This window comes from Stenella coeruleoalba (assembly GCF_951394435.1).
Source record: "Stenella coeruleoalba genome assembly, chromosome: 4".
Lineage (NCBI taxonomy): Eukaryota > Metazoa > Chordata > Mammalia > Artiodactyla > Delphinidae > Stenella > Stenella coeruleoalba.
Window position 1 is genome coordinate 97,868,564 of NC_137149.1, and position 23,921 is coordinate 97,892,484.

Here is a 23,921-nt window from a genome sequence, read left to right on the forward strand (position 1 = left end):
TATTCAGGAAAAAACGCATACGCCCTTTTTGGCCAACCAAGCAAGCTTGCAAAGGAAATCTGCACTACAATGAAGTCTCACTTCCCCCCGGTCAAAAGGGCCATCTGAAAAAAGTGTAAAATCCAGAAAGGCAAGACAGGCCATGGAGAACTGGGAGCCTTGTTATGCTGATTGGCGGGATGTAAATTGCCAACAGACACTTGGGAGAAGTGTATGGTGTTTCCTGAAACATCTAAAAAACAAAGCAACAGAGCCTAGGGCACTTCCACTTATGGTCCTATAGCTTAGGGAAATTAAAATCAAAAAGACACAGCCACCCCAAAGTTTGGGACGCCTCTGTTTACAAGAACCTTGTTTACAGTACAAGTTCAACATCGCAGAAAGTGAAAAATGGATAAAGAACTTGTGGTACTTACGTACAATGCAGTATCACTCAGCAATGAAATCTATGTCATCAGGCCCGTAGCAGCATAATGAGTAGATTCAGGTACGATGATTCTAACTGAAATAACTCACACAGAAAAAGAAACATCATAAGATATCACTAATACACGGAATGTAAACTTGGCTACACAGGAACTGAATTCCAAAACAGAACAGGGTCTCAAATTTAGAAAACCAACTTATGCTTGCTTAAGGGTAAAGGTGAGTTGGGGTGCTGCATAAAACCAGAGATTGAAATGAGCACAGATAAAGTTCCTTAAGCCAAATATGGAATAGACAAGAGCTACTCCTTGCTCAACGAAATGGACTCAACACTGCATATTAAACGCCTAAGAATGTACCTGACTAGTAAGTATCTTAAAACCTATGGATTGCTATGTCTCTGAAAGAGAATCAAGCGTGTGTACAGGGGCATAAACGCAGCAGTGATAGTATTGGAGAGGTTCGGTGAGCAAATGAAGACCCTTTGAAGTCATATTGCATGGTACCCATTCCACGGGTTTCAACTACCCAGGTTTAAGGTATTCTCCCTTCAGCTAAAACATGCATGTGGAACCTAGAGTATGATCAACCATGTGATCGGGAGACGTGTTCAAATATGTCTCAGTTTTCGTACCCTGGTACTCGGGTGCAACATTCCAGACGCTTTACTAACACTCTCCCCACTTGGAGAGTCAGTCCCTTTAACCTCCTGTTTGGCCCAGTTTGCAATTTCTGCGGAAGATGAACAGGAATAGCGAGAACCAATGAGAGGCTACCTGGAGGTGTCTGGACGGGCAAATTTAACTCTCATTTCCCACCAGAAAGAGGAATTAACCAAAGGCTCAGCATGCCGGGCCAGAACCAGATTAGGGCCTGAAGCCATCCTGCGGTGTTGCGGCCAGGTCACAAGAAAGCGAGTTGAAGAAAGGAGCTCAGGGGCACTGTAATTCACAAACCTGCAGAGTTATAAATGACAGCTATCGTCCAAAAACAGACTGAAGTAAGGCTGCCAAGAGGACTTGAAAGCGGGGCAGAATTGCAGGAAACCGATTTCAGGAGGTAGACTGGAATTGCATTGAAAGCATAGGAAAAGAGGCAGAACGTCCACAATGATGCACTTGGCCAAAAAGGGCGTATGCGTTTTTTCCTGAATATATTCAGGAAAAAACGCATACGCCCTTTTTGGCCAACCAAGCAAGCTTGCAAAGGAAATCTGCACTACAATGAAGTCTCACTTCCCCCCGGTCAAAAGGGCCATCTGAAAAAAGTGTAAAATCCAGAAAGGCAGGACAGGCCATGGAGAACTGGGAGCCTTGTTATGCTGATGGGCGGGATGTAAATTGCCAACAGACACTCGGGAGAAGTGTATGGTGTTTCCTGAAACATCTAAAAAACAAAGCAACAGAGCCTAGGGCACTTCCACTTATGGTCCTATAGCTTAGGGAAATTAAAATCAAAAAGACACAGCTCCCCAAAGTTTGGAACGGCTCTGTTTACAAGAACCTCGTTTACAGTACAAGTTCAACATCGCAGAAAGTGAAAAATGGATAAAGAAGTTGTGGTATTCACTTACAAAGCAATATCACTCAGCAATGAAATCTATGTCATCAGGCCCTTAGCAGCACAATGAGTGGATTCAGGTATGATGATTCTAACTGAAATAAGTCACACAGAAAAAGAAACATCATCAGATATCAGTAATACACGGAATGGAAACTTGGCTACACAGGAACTGAATTACAGAACAGAACAGGGTCTCAAATTTAGAAAGACAACTTATGCTTGCTTAAGGGTAAAGGTGAGTTGGGGTGCTGCATAAAACCAGAGATTGAAATGAGCACAGATAAAGTTCCTTAAGCCAAATATGGAATAGACAAGAGCTACTCCTTGCTCAACGAAATGGACTCAACACCGCATATTAAACGCCTAAGAATGTACCTGACTTGTAAGTATCTTAAAACCTATGGATTGCTATGTCTCCAAAAGAGAATCAAGCATGTGTACAGGGGCATAAACGCAGCAGTGATAGGATTGGAGAGGTTCGGTGAGCAAATGAAGACCCTTTGAAGTCATATTGCATGGTACCCATTCCACGGTTTCAACTACCCAGGTTTAAGGTATTCTTCCTTCAGCTAAAACATGCATGTGGAACCTAGAGTATGATCAACCATGTGATCGGGAGACGTGTTCAAATATGTCTCAGTTTTCCTCCCCTGGTACTCGGGTGCAACATTCCAGACGCTTTACTAACACTCTCCCCACTTGGAGAGTCAGTCCCTTTAACCTCCTGTTTGGCCCAGTTTGCAATTTCTGCGGACGATGAACAGGAATAGCGAGAACCAATGAGAGGCTAGCTGGAGGTGTCTGGACGGGCAAATTTAACTCTCATTTCCCACCAGGAAGAGGAATTAACCAAAGGCTCAGCATGCCGGGCCGGAACCAGATTAGGGCCTGAAGCCAGCCTGCGGTATTGCGGCCAGGTCACAAGAAAGCAAGTTGAAGAAAGGAGCTCAGGGGCACTGTAATTCACAAACCTGCAGAGTTATAAATGACAGCTATCGTCCAAAAATAGACTGAAGTAAGGCTGCCAAGAGGACTTGAAAGCGGGGCAGAATTGCAGGAAACCGATTTCAGGAGGTAGACTGGAATTGCATTGAAAGCATAGGAAAAGAGGCAGAACGTCCACAATGATGCACTTGGCCAAAAAGGGCGTATGCGTTTTTTCCTGAATATATTCAGGAAAAAACGCATACGCCCTTTTTGGCCAACCAAGCAAGCTTGCAAAGGAAATCTGCACTACAATGAAGTCTCACTTCCCCCCGGTCAAAAGGGCCATCTGAAAAAAGTGTAAAATCCAGAAAGGCAGGACAGGCCATGGAGAACTGGGAGCCTTGTTATGCTGATGGGCGGGATGTAAATTGCCAACAGACACTCGGGAGAAGTGTATGGTGTTTCCTGAAACATCTAAAAAACAAAGCAACAGAGCCTAGGGCACTTCCACTTATGGTCCTATAGCTTAGGGAAATTAAAATCAAAAAGACACAGCTCCCCAAAGTTTGGAACGGCTCTGTTTACAAGAACCTCGTTTACAGTACAAGTTCAACATCGCAGAAAGTGAAAAATGGATAAAGAAGTTGTGGTATTCACTTACAAAGCAATATCACTCAGCAATGAAATCTATGTCATCAGGCCCTTAGCAGCACAATGAGTGGATTCAGGTATGATGATTCTAACTGAAATAAGTCACACAGAAAAAGAAACATCATCAGATATCAGTAATACACGGAATGGAAACTTGGCTACACAGGAACTGAATTACAGAACAGAACAGGGTCTCAAATTTAGAAAGACAACTTATGCTTGCTTAAGGGTAAAGGTGAGTTGGGGTGCTGCATAAAACCAGAGATTGAAATGAGCACAGATAAAGTTCCTTAAGCCAAATATGGAATAGACAAGAGCTACTCCTTGCTCAACGAAATGGACTCAACACCGCATATTAAACGCCTAAGAATGTACCTGACTTGTAAGTATCTTAAAACCTATGGATTGCTATGTCTCCAAAAGAGAATCAAGCATGTGTACAGGGGCATAAACGCAGCACTGATAGGATTGGAGAGGTTCGGTGAGCAAATGAAGACCCTTTGAAGTCATATTGCATGGTACCCATTCCACGGTTTCAACTACCCAGGTTTAAGGTATTCTTCCTTCAGCTAAAACATGCATGTGGAACCTAGAGTATGATCAACCATGTGATCGGGAGACGTGTTCAAATATGTCTCAGTTTTCCTCCCCTGGTACTCGGGTGCAACATTCCAGACGCTTTACTAACACTCTCCCCACTTGGAGAGTCAGTCCCTTTAACCTCCTGTTTGGCCCAGTTTGCAATTTCTGCGGACGATGAACAGGAATAGCGAGAACCAATGAGAGGCTAGCTGGAGGTGTCTGGACGGGCAAATTTAACTCTCATTTCCCACCAGGAAGAGGAATTAACCAAAGGCTCAGCATGCCGGGCCGGAACCAGATTAGGGCCTGAAGCCATCCTGCGGTGTTGCGGCCAGGTCACAAGAAAGCAAGTTGAAGAAAGGAGCTCAGGGGCACTGTAATTCACAAACCTGCAGAGTTATAAATGACAGCTATCGTCCAAAAATAGACTGAAGTAAGGCTGCCAAGAGGACTTGAAAGCGGGGCAGAATTGCAGGAAACCGATTTCAGGAGGTAGACTGGAATTGCATTGAAAGCATAGGAAAAGAGGCAGAACGTCCACAATGATGCACTTGGCCAAAAAGGGCGTATGCGTTTTTTCCTGAATATATTCAGGAAAAAACGCATACGCCCTTTTTGGCCAACCAAGCAAGTTTGCAAAGGAAATCTGCACTACAATGAAGTCTCACTTCCCCCCGGTCAAAAGGGCCATATGAAAAACGTGTAAAATCCAGAAAGGCAGGACAGGCCATGGAGAACTGGGAGCCTTGTTATGCTGATGGGCGGGATGTAAATTGCCTACAACCACTCGGGAGAAGTGTATGGTGTTTCCTGAAACATCTAAAAAACAAAGCAACAGAACGTAGGGCACTTCCACTTATGGTCCTATAGCTTAGGGAAATTAAAATCAAAAAGACACAGCCACCCCAAAGTTTGGAACGGCTCTGTTTACAAGAACCTCGTTTACAGTACAAGTTCAACATCGCAGAAAGTGAAAAATGGATAAACAAGTTGTGGTATTTACTTACAAAGCAATATCACTCAGCAATGAAATCTGTGTCATCAGGCCCTTAGCAGCACAATGAGTGGATTCAGGTATGATGATTCTAACTGAAATAAGTCACACAGAAAAAGAAACATCATAAGATATCAGTAATACACGGAATGTAAACTTGGCTACACAGGAACTGAATTACAGAACAGAACAGGGTCTCAAATTTAGAAAACCAACGTATTCTTGCTTAAGGGTAAAGGTGAGTTGGGGTGCTGCATAAAACCAGAGATTGAAATGAGCACAGATAAAGTTCCTTAAGCCAAATATGGAATAGACAAGAGCTACTCCTTGCTCAATGAAATGGACTCAACACCCCATATTAAACGCCTAAGAATGTACCTGACTAGTAAGTATCTTAAAACCTATGGATTGCTATGTCTCCGAAAGAGAATCAAGCATGTGTACAGGGGCATAAACGCAGCAGTGATAGGATTGGAGAGGTTCGGTGAGCAGATGAAGACCCTTTGAAGTCATATTGCATGGTACCCATTCCACGGGTTTCAACTACCCAGGTTTAAGGTATTCTTCCTTCAGCTAAAACATGCATGTGGAACCTAGAGTATGATCAACCATGTGATCGGGAGATGTGTTCAAATATGTCTCAGTTTTCCTCCCCTGGTACTCGGGTGCAACATTCCAGACGCTTTACTAACACTCTCCCCACTTGGAGAGTCAGTCCCTTTAACCTCCTGTTTGGCCCAGTTTGCAATTTCTGCGGACGATGAACAGGAATAGCGAGAACCAATGAGAGGCTAGCTGGAGGTGTCTGGACGGGCAAATTTAACTCTCATTTCCCACCAGGAAGAGGAATTAACCAAAGGCTCAGCATGCCGGCCCAGAACCAGATTAGGGCCTGAAGCCATCCTGCGGTGTTGCGGCCAGGTCACAAGAAAGCGAGTTGAAGAAAGGAGCTCAGGGGCACTGTAATTCACAAACCTGCAGAGTTATAAATGACAGCTATCGTCCAAAAATAGACTGAAGTAAGGCTGCCAAGAGGACTTGAAAGCGGGGCAGAATTGCAGGAAACCGATTTCAGGAGGTAGACTGGAATTGCATTGAAAGCATAGGAAAAGAGGCAGAACGTCCACAATGATGCACTTGGCCAAAAAGGGCGTATGCGTTTTTTCCTGAATATATTCAGGAAAAAACGCATACGCCCTTTTTGGCCAACCAAGCAAGCTTGCAAAGGAAATCTGCACTACAATGAAGTCTCACATCCCCCCGGTCAAAAGGGCCATCTGAAAAAAGTGTAAAATCCAGAAAGGCAACAGGCCATTGACAACTGGGAGCCTTGTTATGCTGAAGGGCGGGATGTAAATTGCCAACAGACACTTGGGAGAAGTGTATGGTGTTTCCTGAAACATCTAAAAAACAAAGCAACAGAGCCTAGGGCACTGCCACTTATGGTCCTATAGCTTAGGGAAATTAAAATCAAAAAGACACAGCCACCCCAAAGTTTGGGACGCCTCTGTTTACAAGAACCTCGTTTACAGTACAAGTTCAACATCGCAGAAAGTGAAAAATGGATAAAGAAGTTGTGGTATTCACTTACAAAGCAATATCACTCAGCAATGAAATCTATGTCATCAGGCCCTTAGCAGGACAATGAGTGGATTCAGGTATGATGATTCTAACTGAAATAAGTCACACAGAAAAAGAAACCTCATCAGATATCAGTAATACACGGAATGGAAACTTGGCGACACAGGAACTGAATTACAGAACAGAACAGGGTCTCAAATTTAGAAAGACAACTTATGCTTGCTTAAGGGTAAAGGTGAGTTGGGGTGCTGCATAAAACCAGAGATTGAAATGAGCACAGATAAAGTTCCTTAAGCCAAATATGGAATAGACAAGAGCTACTCCTTGCTCAACGAAATGGACTCAACACCGCATATTAAACGCCTAAGAATGTACCTGACTTGTAAGTATCTTAAAACCTATGGATTGCTATGTCTCCAAAAGAGAATCAAGCATGTGTACAGGGGCATAAACGCAGCAGTGATAGGATTGGAGAGGTTCGGTGAGCAAATGAAGACCCTTTGAAGTCATATTGCATGGTACCCATTCCACGGGTTTCAACTACCCAGGTTTAAGGTATTCTTCCTTCAGCTAAAACATGCATGTGGAACCTAGAGTATGATCAACCATGTGATCGGGAGACGTGTTCAAATATGTCTCAGTTTTCCTGCCCTGGTACTCGGGTGCAACATTCCAGACGCTTTACTAACACTCTCCCCACTTGGAGAGTCAGTCCCTTTAACCTCCTGTTTGGCCCAGTTTGCAATTTCTGCGGAAGATAAACAGGAATAGCGAGAACCAATGAGAGGCTAGCTGGAGGTGTCTGGACGGGCAAATTTAACTCTCATTTCCCACCAGGAAGAGGAATTAACCAAAGGCTCAGCATGCCGGGCCGGAACCAGATTAGGGCCTGAAGCCATCCTGCGGTGTTGCGGCCAGGTCACAAGAAAGCGAGTTGAAGAAAGGAGCTCAGGGGCACTGTAATTCACAAACCTGCAGAGTTATAAATGACAGCTATCGTCCAAAAATAGACTGAAGTAAGGCTGCCAAGAGGACTTGAAAGCGGGGCAGAATTGCAGGAAACCGATTTCAGGAGGTAGACTGGAATTGCATTGAAAGCATAGGAAAAGAGGCAGAACGTCCACAATGATGCACTTGGCCAAAAAGGGCGTATGCGTTTTTTCCTGAATATATTCAGGAAAAAACGCATACGCCCTTTTTGGCCAACCAAGCAAGCTTGCAAAGGAAATCTGCACTACAATGAAGTCTCACTTCCCCCCGGTCAAAAGGGCCATCTGAAAAAAGTGTAAAATCCAGAAAGGCAGGACAGGCCATGGAGAACTGGGAGCCTTGTTATGCTGATGGGCGGGATGTAAATTGCCAACAGACACTCGGGAGAAGTGTATGGTGTTTCCTGAAACATCTAAAAAACAAAGCAACAGAGCCTAGGGCACTGCCACTTATGGTCCTATAGCTTAGGGAAATTAAAATCAAAAAGACACAGCCACCCCAAAGTTTGGGACGCCTCTGTTTACAAGAACCTCGTTTACAGTACAAGTTCAACATCGCAGAAAGTGAAAAATGGATAAAGACGTTGTGGTATTTACTTACAAAGCAATATCACTCAGCAATGAAATCTATGTCATCAGGCCCTTAGCATGACAATGAGTGGATTCAGGTATGATGATTCTAACTGAAATAAGTCACACAGAAAAAGAAACATCATAAGATATCAGTAATACACGGAATGTAAACTTGGCTACACAGGAACTGAATTACAGAACAGAACAGGGTCTCAAATTTAGAAAACCAACTTATGCTTGCTTAAGGGTAAAGGTGAGTTGGGGTGCTGCATAAAACCAGAGATTGAAATGAGCACAGATAAAGTTCCTTAAGTCAAATATGGAATAGACAAGAGCTACTCCTTGCTCAACGAAATGGACTCAACACCGCATATTAAATGCCTAAGAATGTACCTGACTAGTAAGTATCGTAAAACCTCTGGATTGCTATGTCTCCAAACGAGAATCAAGCATGTGTGCAGGGGCATAAACGCAGCAGTGATAGGATTGGAGAGGTTCGGTGAGCAAATGAAGACCCTTTGATGTCATATTGTATGGTACCCATTACACGGGTCTGAACTCTCCAGGTTTAAGGTATTCTTCCTTCAGCTAAAACATGCATGTGGAACCCAAGTATGATCAACCATGTGAACGGGAGACGTGTTCAAATATGTCTCAGTTTTCCTCCCCTGGTACTCGGGTGCAACATTCCAGACGCTTTACTAACACTCTCCCCACTTGGAGAGTCAGCGCCTTTAACCTCCTGTTTGGCCCAGGTTGCAATTTCTGCGGACGATGAACAGGAATAGCGAGAACCAATGAGAGGCTAGCTGGAGGTGTCTGGACGGGCAAATTTAACTCTCATTTCCCACCAGGAAGAGGAAATAACCAAAGGCTCAGCGTGCCATACCGGAACCAGATTAGGGCCTGAAGCCATCCTGCGGTGTTGCGGCCAGCTCAAAAGAAAGCGAGTTGAAGAAAGGAGCTCAGGGGCACTGTAATTCACAAACCTGCAGAGTTATAAATGACAGCTATCGTCCAAAAATAGACTGAAGTAAGGCTGCCAAGAGGACTTGAAAGCGGGGCAGAATTGCAGGAAACCGATTTCAGGAGGTAGACTGGAATTGCATTGAAAGCATAGGAAAAGAGGCAGAACGTCCACAATGATGCACTTGGCCAAAAAGGGCGTATGCGTTTTTTCCTGAATATATTCAGGAAAAAACGCATACGCCCTTTTTGGCCAACCAAGCAAGCTTGCAAAGGAAATCTGCACTACAATGAAGTCTCACTTCCCCCCGGTCAAAAGGGCCATATGAAAAACGTGTAAAATCCAGAAAGGCAGGACAGGCCATGGAGAACTGGGAGCCTTGTTATGCTGATGGGCGGGATGTAAATTGCCTACAACCACTCGGGAGAAGTGTATGGTGTTTCCTGAAACATCTAAAAAACAAAGCAACAGAACCTAGGGCACTTCCACTTATGGTCCTATAGCTTAGGGAAATTAAAATCAAAAAGACACAGCCACCCCAAAGTTTGGAACGGCTCTGTTTACAAGAACCTCGTTTACAGTACAAGTTCAACATCGCAGAAAGTGAAAAATGGATAAAGAAGTTGTGGTATTTACTTACAAAGCAATATCACTCAGCAATGAAATCTGTGTCATCAGGCCCTTAGCAGCACAATGAGTGGATTCAGGTATGATGATTCTAACTGAAATAAGTCACACAGAAAAAGAAACATCATAAGATATCAGTAATACACGGAATGTAAACTTGGCTACACAGGGACTGAATTACAGAACAGAACAGGGTCTCAAATTTAGAAAACCAACGTATTCTTGCTTAAGGGTAAAGGTGAGTTGGGGTGCTGCATAAAACCAGAGATTGAAATGAGCACAGATAAAGTTCCTTAAGCCAAATATGGAATAGACAAGAGCTACTCCTTGCTCAACGAAATGGACTCAACACCCCATATTAAACGCCTAAGAATGTACCTGACTAGTAAGTATCTTAAAACCTATGGATTGCTATGTCTCCGAAAGAGAATCAAGCATGTGTACAGGGGCATAAACGCAGCAGTGATAGGATTGGAGAGGTTCGGTGAGCAGATGAAGACCCTTTGAAGTCATATTGCATGGTACCCATTCCACGGGTTTCAACTACCCAGGTTTAAGGTATTCTTCCTTCAGCTAAAACATGCATGTGGAACCTAGAGTATGATCAACCATGTGATCGGGAGACGTGTTCAAATATGTCTCAGTTTTCCTCCCCTGGTACTCGGGTGCAACATTCCAGACGCTTTACTAACACTCTCCCCACTTGGAGAGTCAGTCCCTTTAACCTCCTGTTTGGCCCAGTTTGCAATTTCTGCGGAAGATGAACAGGAATAGCGAGAACCAATGAGAGGCTAGCTGGAGGTGTCTGGACGGGCAAATTTAACTCTCATTTCCCACCAGGAAGAGGAATTAACCAAAGGCTCAGCATGCCGGCCCAGAACAAGATTAGGGCCTGAAGCCATCCTGTGGTGTTGCGGCCAGGTCACAAGAAAGCGAGTTGAAGAAAGGAGCTCAGGGGCACTGTAATTCACAAACCTGCAGAGTTATAAATGACAGCTATCGTCCAAAAATAGACTGAAGTAAGGCTGCCAAGAGGACTTGAAAGCGGGGCAGAATTGCAGGAAACCGATTTCAGGAGGTAGACTGGAATTGCATTGAAAGCATAGGAAAAGAGGCAGAACGTCCACAATGATGCACTTGGCCAGAAAGGGCATATGCGTTTTTTCCTGAATATATTCAGGAAAAAACGCATACGCCCTTTTTGGCCAACCAAGCAAGCTTGCAAAGGAAATCTGCACTACAATGAAGTCTCACTTCCCCCCAGTCAAAAGGGCCATCTGAAAAAAGTGTAAAATCCAGAAAGGCAGGACAGGCCATGGAGAACTGGGATCCTTGTTATGCTGATGGGCGGGATGTAAATTGCCAACAGACACTCGGGAGAAGTGTATGGTGTTTCCTGAAACATCTAAAAAACAAAGCAACAGAGCCTAGGGCACTGCCACTTATGGTCCTATAGCTTAGGGAAATTAAAATCAAAAAGACACAGCCACCCCAAAGTTTGGGACGCCTCTGTTTACAAGAACCTCGTTTACAGTACAAGTTCAACATCGCAGAAAGTGAAAAATGGATAAAGACGTTGTGGTATTTACTTACAAAGCAATATCACTCAGCAATGAAATCTATGTCATCAGGCCCTTAGCATGACAATGAGTGGATTCAGGTATGATGATTCTAACTGAAATAAGTCACACAGAAAAAGAAACATCATAAGATATCAGTAATACACGGAATGTAAACTTGGCTACACAGGAACTGAATTACAGAACAGAACAGGGTCTCAAATTTAGAAAACCAACTTATGCTTGCTTAAGGGTAAAGGTGAGTTGGGGTGCTGCATAAAACCAGAGATTGAAATGAGCACAGATAAAGTTCCTTAAGTCAAATATGGAATAGACAAGAGCTACTCCTTGCTCAACGAAATGGACTCAACACCGCATATTAAATGCCTAAGAATGTACCTGACTAGTAAGTATCGTAAAACCTCTGGATTGCTATGTCTCCAAACGAGAATCAAGCATGTGTGCAGGGGCATAAACGCAGCAGTGATAGGATTGGAGAGGTTCGGTGAGCAAATGAAGACCCTTTGATGTCATATTGTATGGTACCCATTACACGGGTCTGAACTCTCCAGGTTTAAGGTATTCTTCCTTCAGCTAAAACATGCATGTGGAACCCAAGTATGATCAACCATGTGAACGGGAGACGTGTTCAAATATGTCTCAGTTTTCCTCCCCTGGTACTCGGGTGCAACATTCCAGACGCTTTACTAACACTCTCCCCACTTGGAGAGTCAGCGCCTTTAACCTCCTGTTTGGCCCAGGTTGCAATTTCTGCGGACGATGAACAGGAATAGCGAGAACCAATGAGAGGCTAGCTGGAGGTGTCTGGACGGGCAAATTTAACTCTCATTTCCCACCAGGAAGAGGAAATAACCAAAGGCTCAGCGTGCCATACCGGAACCAGATTAGGGCCTGAAGCCATCCTGCGGTGTTGCGGCCAGCTCAAAAGAAAGCGAGTTGAAGAAAGGAGCTCAGGGGCACTGTAATTCACAAACCTGCAGAGTTATAAATGACAGCTATCGTCCAAAAATAGACTGAAGTAAGGCTGCCAAGAGGACTTGAAAGCGGGGCAGAATTGCAGGAAACCGATTTCAGGAGGTAGACTGGAATTGCATTGAAAGCATAGGAAAAGAGGCAGAACGTCCACAATGATGCACTTGGCCAAAAAGGGCGTATGCGTTTTTTCCTGAATATATTCAGGAAAAAACGCATACGCCCTTTTTGGCCAACCAAGCAAGCTTGCAAAGGAAATCTGCACTACAATGAAGTCTCACTTCCCCCCGGTCAAAAGGGCCATATGAAAAACGTGTAAAATCCAGAAAGGCAGGACAGGCCATGGAGAACTGGGAGCCTTGTTATGCTGATGGGCGGGATGTAAATTGCCTACAACCACTCGGGAGAAGTGTATGGTGTTTCCTGAAACATCTAAAAAACAAAGCAACAGAACCTAGGGCACTTCCACTTATGGTCCTATAGCTTAGGGAAATTAAAATCAAAAAGACACAGCCACCCCAAAGTTTGGAACGGCTCTGTTTACAAGAACCTCGTTTACAGTACAAGTTCAACATCGCAGAAAGTGAAAAATGGATAAAGAAGTTGTGGTATTTACTTACAAAGCAATATCACTCAGCAATGAAATCTGTGTCATCAGGCCCTTAGCAGCACAATGAGTGGATTCAGGTATGATGATTCTAACTGAAATAAGTCACACAGAAAAAGAAACATCATAAGATATCAGTAATACACGGAATGTAAACTTGGCTACACAGGGACTGAATTACAGAACAGAACAGGGTCTCAAATTTAGAAAACCAACGTATTCTTGCTTAAGGGTAAAGGTGAGTTGGGGTGCTGCATAAAACCAGAGATTGAAATGAGCACAGATAAAGTTCCTTAAGCCAAATATGGAATAGACAAGAGCTACTCCTTGCTCAACGAAATGGACTCAACACCCCATATTAAACGCCTAAGAATGTACCTGACTAGTAAGTATCTTAAAACCTATGGATTGCTATGTCTCCGAAAGAGAATCAAGCATGTGTACAGGGGCATAAACGCAGCAGTGATAGGATTGGAGAGGTTCGGTGAGCAGATGAAGACCCTTTGAAGTCATATTGCATGGTACCCATTCCACGGGTTTCAACTACCCAGGTTTAAGGTATTCTTCCTTCAGCTAAAACATGCATGTGGAACCTAGAGTATGATCAACCATGTGATCGGGAGACGTGTTCAAATATGTCTCAGTTTTCCTCCCCTGGTACTCGGGTGCAACATTCCAGACGCTTTACTAACACTCTCCCCACTTGGAGAGTCAGTCCCTTTAACCTCCTGTTTGGCCCAGTTTGCAATTTCTGCGGAAGATGAACAGGAATAGCGAGAACCAATGAGAGGCTAGCTGGAGGTGTCTGGACGGGCAAATTTAACTCTCATTTCCCACCAGGAAGAGGAATTAACCAAAGGCTCAGCATGCCGGCCCAGAACAAGATTAGGGCCTGAAGCCATCCTGCGGTGTTGCGGCCAGGTCACAAGAAAGCGAGTTGAAGAAAGGAGCTCAGGGGCACTGTAATTCACAAACCTGCAGAGTTATAAATGACAGCTATCGTCCAAAAATAGACTGAAGTAAGGCTGCCAAGAGGACTTGAAAGCGGGGCAGAATTGCAGGAAACCGATTTCAGGAGGTAGACTGGAATTGCATTGAAAGCATAGGAAAAGAGGCAGAACGTCCACAATGATGCACTTGGCCAGAAAGGGCATATGCGTTTTTTCCTGAATATATTCAGGAAAAAACGCATACGCCCTTTTTGGCCAACCAAGCAAGCTTGCAAAGGAAATCTGCACTACAATGAAGTCTCACTTCCCCCCGGTCAAAAGGGCCATCTGAAAAAAGTGTAAAATCCAGAAAGGCAACAGGCCATTGAGAACTGGGAGCCTTGTTATGCTGAAGGGTGGGATGTAAATTGCCAACAGACACTTGGGAGAAGTGTATGGTGTTTCCTGAAACATCTAAAAAACAAAGCAACAGAGCCTAGGGCACTTCCACTTATGGTCCTATAGCTTAGGGAAATTAAAATCAAAAAGACACAGCTCCCCAAAGTTTGGAACGGCTCTGTTTACAAGAACCTCGTTTACAGTACAAGTTCAACATCGCAGAAAGTGAAAAATGGATAAAGAAGTTGTGGTATTCACTTACAAAGCAATATCACTCAGCAATGAAATCTATGTCATCAGGCCCTTAGCATGACAATGAGTGGATTCAGGTATGATGATTCTAACTGAAATAAGTCACACAGAAAAAGAAACCTCATCAGATATCAGTAATACACGGAATGGAAACTTGGCGACACAGGAACTGAATTACAGAACAGAACAGGGTCTCAAATTTAGAAAGACAACTTATGCTTGCTTAAGGGTAAAGGTGAGTTGGGGTGCTGCATAAAACCAGAGATTGAAATGAGCACAGATAAAGTTCCTTAAGCCAAATATGGAATAGACAAGAGCTACTCCTTGCTCAACGAAATGGACTCAACACCGCATATTAAACGCCTAAGAATGTACCTGACTTGTAAGTATCTTAAAACCTATGGATTGCTATGTCTCCAAAAGAGAATCAAGCATGTGTACAGGGGCATAAACGCAGCAGTGATAGGATTGGAGAGGTTCGGTGAGCAAATGAAGACCCTTTGAAGTCATATTGCATGGTACCCATTACACGGGTCTTAACTCTCCAGGTTTAAGGTATTCTTCCTTCAGCTAAAACATGCATGTGGATCCCAAGTATGATCAACCATGTGAACGGGAGACGTGTTCAAATATGTCTCAGTTTTCCTCCCCTGGTAATCGGGTGCAACATTCCAGATGCTTTACTAACACTCTCCCCACTTGGAGAGTCAGTCCCTTTAACCTCCTGTTTGGCCCAGTTTGCAATTTCTGCGGAAGATGGACAGGAATAGCGAGAACCAATGAGAGACTAGCTGGAGGTGTCTGGACGGGCAAATTTAACTCTCATTTCCCACCAGGAAGAGGAAATAACCAAAGGATCAGCGTGCCGTGCCGGAATCAGATTAGGGCCTGAAGCCATCCTGCGGTGTTGCGGCCAGGTCACAAGAAAGCGAGTTGAAGAAAGGAGCTCAGGGACACTGTAATTCACAAACCTGCAGAGTTATACATGACAGCTATCGTCCAAAAATAGACTGAAGTAAGGCTGCCAAGAGGACTTTAAAGTGGGGCAGAATTGCAGGAAACCGATTTCAGGAGGTAGACTGGAATTGCATTGAAAGCATAGGAAAAGAGGCAGAACGTCCACAATGATGCACTTGGCCAAAAAGGGCGTATGCGTTTTTTCCTGAATATATTCAGGAAAAAACGCATACGCCCTTTTTGGCCAACCAAGCAAGCTTGCAAAGGAAATCTGCACTACAATGAAGTCTCACTTCCCCCCGGTCAAAAGGGCCATCTGAAAAAAGTGTAAAATCCAGAAAGGCAGGACAGGCCATGGAGAACTGGGAGCCTTGTTATGCTGATGGGCGGGGTGTAAATTGCCAACAACCACTCCGGAGAAGTGTATGGTGTTTCCTGAAACATCTAAAAAACAAAGCAACAGAGCCTAGGGCACTGCCACTTATGGTCCTATAGCTTAGGGAAATTAAAATCAAAAAGACACAGCCACCCCAAAGTTTGGGACGCCTCTGTTTACAAGAACCTCGTTTACAGTACAAGTTCAACATCGCAGAAAGTGAAAAATGGATAAAGAAGTTGTGGTATTTACTTAAAAAGCAATATCACTCAGCAATGAAATCTATGTCATCAGGCCCTTAGCATCGCAATGAGTGGATTCAGGTATGATGATTCTAACTGAAATAAGTCACACAGAAAAAGAAACATCATAAGATATCAGTAATACACGGAATGTAAACTTGGCTACACAGGAACTGAATTACAGAACAGAAGAGGGTCTCAAATTTAGAAAACCAACTTATGCTTGCTTAAGGGTAAAGGTGAGTTGGGGTGCTGCATAAAACCAGAGGTTGAAATGAGCACTGATAAAGTTCCTTAACTCAAATATGGAATAGACAAGAGCTACTCCTTGCTCAACGAAATGGACTCAACACCGCATATTAAACGCCTAAGAATGTACCTGACTAGTAAGTATCGTAAAACCTATGGATTGCTATGTCTCCAAACGAGAATCAAGCATGTGTGCAGGGGCATAAACGCAGCAGTGATAGGATTGGAGAGGTTCGGTGAGCAAATGAAGACCCTTTGATGTCATATTGCATGGTACCCATTACACGGGTCTGAACTCTCCAGGTTTAAGGTATTCTTCCTTCAGCTAAAACATGCATGTGGAACCCAAGTATGATCAACCATGTGAACGGGAGACGTGTTCAAATATGTCTCAGTTTTCCTCCCCTGGTACTCGGGTGCAACATTCCAGACGCTTTACTAACACTCTCCCCACTTGGAGAGTCAGCGCCTTTAACCTCCTGTTTGGCCCAGGTTGCAATTTCTGCGGAAGATGAACAGGAATAGCGAGAACCAATGAGAGGCTAGCTGGAGGTGTCTGGACGGGCAAATTTAACTCTCATTTCCCACCAGGAAGAGGAAATAACCAAAGGCTCAGCGTGCCATACCGGAACCAGATTAGGGCCTGAAGCCATCCTGCGGTGTTGCGGCCAGCTCAAAAGAAAGCGAGTTGAAGAAAGGAGCTCAGGGACACTGTAATTCACAAACCTGCAGAGTTATACATGACAGCTATCGTCCAAAAATAGACTGAAGTAAGGCTGCCAAGAGGACTTGAAAGCGGGGCAGAATTGCAGGAAACCGATTTCAGGAGGTAGACTGGAATTGCATTGAAAGCATAGGAAAAGAGGCAGAACGTCCACAATGATGCACTTGGCCAAAAAGGGCGTATGCGTTTTTTCCTGAATATATTCAGGAAAAAACGCATACGCCCTTTTTGGCCAACCAAGCAAGCTTGCAAAGGAAATCTGCACTACAATGAAGTCTCACTTCCCCCCGGTCAAAAGGGCCATCTGAAAAAAGTGTAAAATCCAGAAAGGCAGGACAGGCCATGGAGAACTGGGAGCCTTGTTATGCTGATGGGCGGGGTGTAAATTGCCAACAACCACTCCGGAGAAGTGTATGGTGTTTCCTGAAACATCTAAAAAACAAAGCAACAGAGCCTAGGTCACTGCCACTTATGGTCCTATAGCTTAGGGAAATTAAAATCAAAAAGACACAGCCACCCCAAATTTTGGGACGCCTCTGTTTACAAGAACCTCGTTTACAGTACAAGTTCAACATCGCAGAAAGTGAAAAATGGATAAAGAAGTTGTGGTATTTACTTACAAAGCAATATCACTCAGCAATGAAATCTATGTCATCAGGCCCTTAGCATCGCAATGAGTGGATTCAGGTATGATGATTCTAACTGAAATAAGTCACACAGAAAAAGAAATATCATAAGATATCAGTAATACACGGAATGTAAACTTGGCTACACAGGAACTGAATTACAGAACAGAAGAGGGTCTCAAATTTAGAAAACCAACTTATGCTTGCTTAAGGGTAAAGGTGAGTTGGGGTGCTGCATAAAACCAGAGGTTGAAATGAGCACAGATAAAGTTCCTTAACTCAAATATGGAATAGACAAGAGCTACTCCTTGCTCAACGAAATGGACTCAACACCGCATATTAAACGCCTAAGAATGTACCTGACTAGTAAGTATCGTAAAACCTATGGATTGCTATGTCTCCAAACGAGAATCAAGCATGTGTGCAGGGGCATAAACGCAGCAGTGATAGGATTGGAGAGGTTCGGTGAGCAAATGAAGACCCTTTGATGTCATATTGCATGGTACCCATTACACGGGTCTGAACTCTCCAGGTTTAAGGTATTCTTCCTTCAGCTAAAACATGCATGTGGAACCCAAGTATGATCAACCATGTGAACGGGAGACGTGTTCAAATATGTCTCAGTTTTCCTCCCCTGGTACTCGGGTGCAACATTCCAGACGCTTTACTAACACTCTCCCCACTTGGAGAGTCAGCGCCTTTAACCTCCTGTTTGGCCCAGGTTGCAATTTCTGCGGAAGATGAACAGGAATAGCGAGAACCAATGAGAGGCTAGCTGGAGGTGTCTGGACGGGCAAATTTAACTCTCATTTCCCACCAGGAAGAGGAAATAACCAAAGGCTCAGCGTGCCATACCGGAACCAGATTAGGGCCTGAAGCCATCCTGCGGTGTTGCGGCCAGCTCAAAAGAAAGCGAGTTGAAGAAAGGAGCTCAGGGGCACTGTAATTCACAAACCTGCAGAGTTATAAATGACAGCTATCGTCCAAAAATAGACTGAAGTAAGGCTGCCAAGAGGACTTGAAAGCGGGGCAGAATTGCAGGAAACCGATTTCAGGAGGTAGACTGGAATTGCATTGAAAGCATAGGAAAAGAGGCAGAACGTCCACAATGATGCACTTGGCCAAAAAGGGCGTATGCGTTTTTTCCTGAATATATTCAGGAAAAAACGCATACGCCCTTTTTGGCCAACCAAGCAAACTTGCAAAGGAAATCTGCATTACAATGAAGTCTCACTTCCCCCCGGTCAAAAGGGCCATCTGAAAAAAGTGTAAAATCCAGAAAGGTAACAGGCCATGGAGAACTGGGAGCCTTGTTATGCTGATGGGCGGGATGTAAATTGCCAACAACCACTCGGGAGAAGTGTATGGTGTTTCCTGAAACATCTAAAAAACAAAGCAACAGAGCCTAGGGCACTTCCACTTATGGTCCTATAGCTTAGGGAAATTAAAATCAAAAAGACACAGCCACCCCAAAGTTTGGGACGCCTCTGTTTACAAGAACCTCGTTTACAGTACAAGTTCAACATCGCAGAAAGTGAAAAATGGATAAAGAAGTTGTGGTATTTACTTAAAAAGCAATATCACTCAGCAATGAAATCTATGTCATCAGGCCCTTAGCATCACAATGAGTGGATTCAGGTACGATGATTCTAACTGAAATAAGTCACACAGAAAAAGAAACATCATAAGATATCAGTAATACACGGAATGTAAACTTGGCTACATAGGAACTGAATTACAGAACAGAACAGGGTCTCAAATTTAGAAAACCAACTTATGCTTGCTTAAGGGTAAAGGTGAGTTGGGGTGCTGCATAAAACCAGAGATTGAAATGAGCACAGATAAAGTTCCTTAAGTCAAATATGGAATAGACAAGAGCTACTCCTTGCTCAACGAAATGGACTCAACACCGCATATTAAACGCCTAAGAATGTACCTGACTAGTAAGTATCTTAAAACCTATGGATTGCTATGTCTCCGAAAGAGAATCAAGCATGTGTACAGGGGCATAAACGCAGCAGTGATAGGATTGGAGAGGTTCGGTGAGCAAATGAAGACCCTTTGAAATCATATTGCATGGTACCCATTACACGGGTCTCAACTCTCCAAGTTTAAGGTATTCTTCCTTCAGCTAAAACATGCATGTGGAACCCAAGTATGATCAACCATGTGAACGGGAGACGTGTTCAAATATGTCTCAGTTTTCCTCCCCTGGTACTCGGGTGCAACATTCCAGACGCTTTACTAACACTCTCCCCACTTGGAGAGTTAGCGCCTTTAACCTCCTGTTTGGTCCAGTTTGCAATTTCTGCGGAAGATGAACAGGAATAGCGAGAACCAATGAGAGGCTAGCTGGAGGTGTCTGGACGGGCAAATTTAACTCTCATTGCCCACCAGGAAGAGGAATTAACCAAAGGCTCAGCATGCCGGGCCGGAACCAGATTAGGGCCTGAAGCCATCCTGCGGTGTTGCGGCCAGGTCACAAGAAAGCGAGTTGAAGAAAGGAGCTCAGGGGCACTGTAATTCACAAACCTGCAGAGTTATAAATGACAGCTATCGTCCAAAAATAGACTGAAGTAAGGCTGCCAAGAGGACTTGAAAGCGGGGCAGAATTGCAGGAAACCGATTTCAGGAGGTAGACTGGAATTGCATTGAAAGCATAGGAAAAGAGGCAGAACGTCCACAATGATGCACTTGGCCAAAAAGGGCGTATGCGTTTTTTCCTGAATATATTCAGGAAAAAACGCATACGCCCTTTTTGGCCAACCAAGCAAGCTTGCAAAGGAAATCTGCACTACAATGAAGTCTCACTTCCCCCCGGTCAAAAGGGCCATCTGAAAAAAGTGTAAAATCCAGAAAGGCAGGACAGGCCATGGAGAACTGGGAGCCTTGTTATGCTGATGGGCGGGATGTAAATTGCCAACAACCACTCGGGAGAAGTGTATGGTGTTTCCTGAAACATCTAAAAAACAAAGCAACAGAGCCTAGGGCACTGCCACTTATGGTCCTATAGCTTAGGGAAATTAAAATCAAAAAGACACAGCCACCCCAAAGTTTGGGACGCCTCTGTTTACAAGAACCTCGTTTACAGTACAAGTTCAACATCGCAGAAAGTGAAAAATGGATAAAGAAGTTGTGGTATTTACTTACAAAGCAATATCACTCAGCAATGAAATCTATGTCATCAGGCCCTTAGCATCACAATGAGTGGATTCAGGTACGATGATGCTAACTGAAATAAGTCACACAGAAAAAGAAACATCATAAGATATCAGTAATACACGGAATGTAAACTTGGCTACATAGGAACTGAATTACAGAACAGAACAGGGTCTCAAATTTAGAAAACCAACTTATGCTTGCTTAAGGGTAAAGGTGAGTTGGGGTGCTGCATAAAACCAGAGATTGAAATGAGCACAGATAAAGTTCCTTAAGTCAAATATGGAATAGACAAGAGCTACTCCTTGCTCAACGAAATGGACTCAACACCGCATATTAAACGCCTAAGAATGTACCTGACTAGTAAGTATCTTAAAACCTATGGATTGCTATGTCTCCGAAAGAGAATCAAGCATGTGTACAGGGGCATAAACGCAGCAGTGATAGGATTGGAGAGGTTCGGTGAGCAAATGAAGACCCTTTGAAATCATATTGCATGGTACCCATTACACGGGTCTCAACTCTCCAAGTTTAAGGTATTCTTCCTTCAGCTAAAACATGCATGTGGAACCCAAGTATGATCAACCATGTGAACGGGAGACGTGTTCAAATATGTCTCAGTTTTCCTCCCCTGGTACTCGGGTGCAACATTCCAGACGCTTTACTAACACTCTCCCCACTTGGAGAGTTAGCGCCTTTAACCTCCTGTTTGGCCCAGTTTGCAATTTCTGCGGAAGATGAACAGGAATAGCGAGAACCAATGAGAGGCTAGCTGGAGGTGTCTGGACGGGCAAATTTAACTCTCATTGCCCACCAGGAAGAGGAATTAACCAAAGGCTCAGCATGCCGGGCCGGAACCAGATTAGGGCCTGAAGCCATCCTGCGGTGTTGCGGCCAGGTCACAAGAAAGCGAGTTGAAGAAAGGAGCTCAGGGGCACTGTAATTCACAAACCTGCAGAGTTATAAATGACAGCTATCGTCCAAAAATAGACTGAAGTAAGGCTGCCAAGAGGACTTGAAAGCGGGGCAGAATTGCAGGAAACCGATTTCAGGAGGTAGACTGGAATTGCATTGAAAGCATAGGAAAAGAGGCAGAACGTCCACAATGATGCACTTGGCCAAAAAGGGCGTATGCGTTTTTTCCTGAATATATTCAGGAAAAAACGCATACGCCCTTTTTGGCCAACCAAGCAAGCTTGCAAAGGAAATCTGCACTACAATGAAGTCTCACTTCCCCCCGGTCAAAAGGGCCATCTGAAAAAAGTGTAAAATCCAGAAAGGCAGGACAGGCCATGGAGAACTGGGAGCCTTGTTATGCTGATGGGCGGGATGTAAATTGCCAACAACCACTCGGGAGAAGTGTATGGTGTTTCCTGAAACATCTAAAAAACAAAGCAACAGAGCCTAGGGCACTGCCACTTATGGTCCTATAGCTTAGGGAAATTAAAATCAAAAAGACACAGCCACCCCAAAGTTTGGGACGCCTCTGTTTACAAGAACCTCGTTTACAGTACAAGTTCAACATCGCAGAAAGTGAAAAATGGATAAAGAAGTTGTGGTATTTACTTACAAAGCAATATCACTCAGCAATGAAATCTATGTCATCAGGCCCTTAGCATCACAATGAGTGGATTCAGGTACGATGATGCTAACTGAAATAAGTCACACAGAAAAAGAAACATCATAAGATATCAGTAATACACGGAATGTAAACTTGGCTACATAGGAACTGAATTACAGAACAGAACAGGGTCTCAAATTTAGAAAACCAACTTATGCTTGCTTAAGGGTAAAGGTGAGTTGGGGTGCTGCATAAAACCAGAGATTGAAATGAGCACAGATAAAGTTCCTTAAGTCAAATATGGAATAGACAAGAGCTACTCCTTGCTCAACGAAATGGACTCAACACCGCATATTAAACGCCTAAGAATGTACCTGACTAGTAAGTATCTTAAAACCTATGGATTGCTATGTCTCCGAAAGAGAATCAAGCATGTGTACAGGGGCATAAACGCAGCAGTGATAGGATTGGAGAGGTTCGGTGAGCAAATGAAGACCCTTTGAAATCATATTGCATGGTACCCATTACACGGGTCTCAACTCTCCAAGTTTAAGGTATTCTTCCTTCAGCTAAAACATGCATGTGGAACCCAAGTATGATCAACCATGTGAACGGGAGACGTGTTCAAATATGTCTCAGTTTTCCTCCCCTGGTACTCGGGTGCAACATTCCAGACGCTTTACTAACACTCTCCCCACTTGGAGAGTCAGCGCCTTTAACCTCCTGTTTGGCCCAGTTTGCAATTTCTGCGGAAGATGAACAGGAATAGCGAGAACCAATGAGAGGCTAGCTGGAGGTGTCTGGACGGGCAAATTTAACTCTCATTGCCCACCAGGAAGAGGAATTAACCAAAGGCTCAGCATGCCGGGCCGGAACCAGATTAGGGCCTGAAGCCATCCTGCGGTGTTGCGGCCAGGTCACAAGAAAGCGAGTTGAAGAAAGGAGCTCAGGGGCACTGTAATTCACAAACCTGCAGAGTTATAAATGACAGCTATCGTCCAAAAATAGACTGAAGTAAGGCTGCCAAGAGGACTTGAAAGCGGGGCAGAATTGCAGGAAACCGATTTCAGGAGGTAGACTGGAATTGCATTGAAAGCATAGGAAAAGAGGCAGAACGTCCACAATGATGCACTTGGCCAAAAAGGGCGTATGCGTTTTTTCCTGAATATATTCAGGAAAAAACGCATACGCCCTTTTTGGCCAACCAAGCAAGCTTGCAAAGGAAATCTGCACTACAATGAAGTCTCACTTCCCCCCGGTCAAAAGGGCCATCTGAAAAAAGTGTAAAATCCAGAAAGGCAGGACAGGCCATGGAGAACTGGGAGCCTTGTTATGCTGATGGGCGGGATGTAAATTGCCAACAACCACTCGGGAGAAGTGTATGGTGTTTCCTGAAACATCTAAAAAA

General features: G+C 44.0%; 1 long non-coding RNA gene across 1 annotated transcript in view; it reads right to left on the reverse strand.

The window, feature by feature from the left end:
- Positions 1–23,921, reverse strand: part of LOC307185421 — a 1,499,986-nt gene that overhangs the window by 617,829 nt on the left and 858,236 nt on the right. Inside the window, exon 5 of the long non-coding RNA XR_013828066.1 lies at positions 19,361–19,446. This is a non-coding gene — a long non-coding RNA (uncharacterized lncRNA). The remainder of the gene's footprint in view (positions 1–19,360; positions 19,447–23,921) is intronic.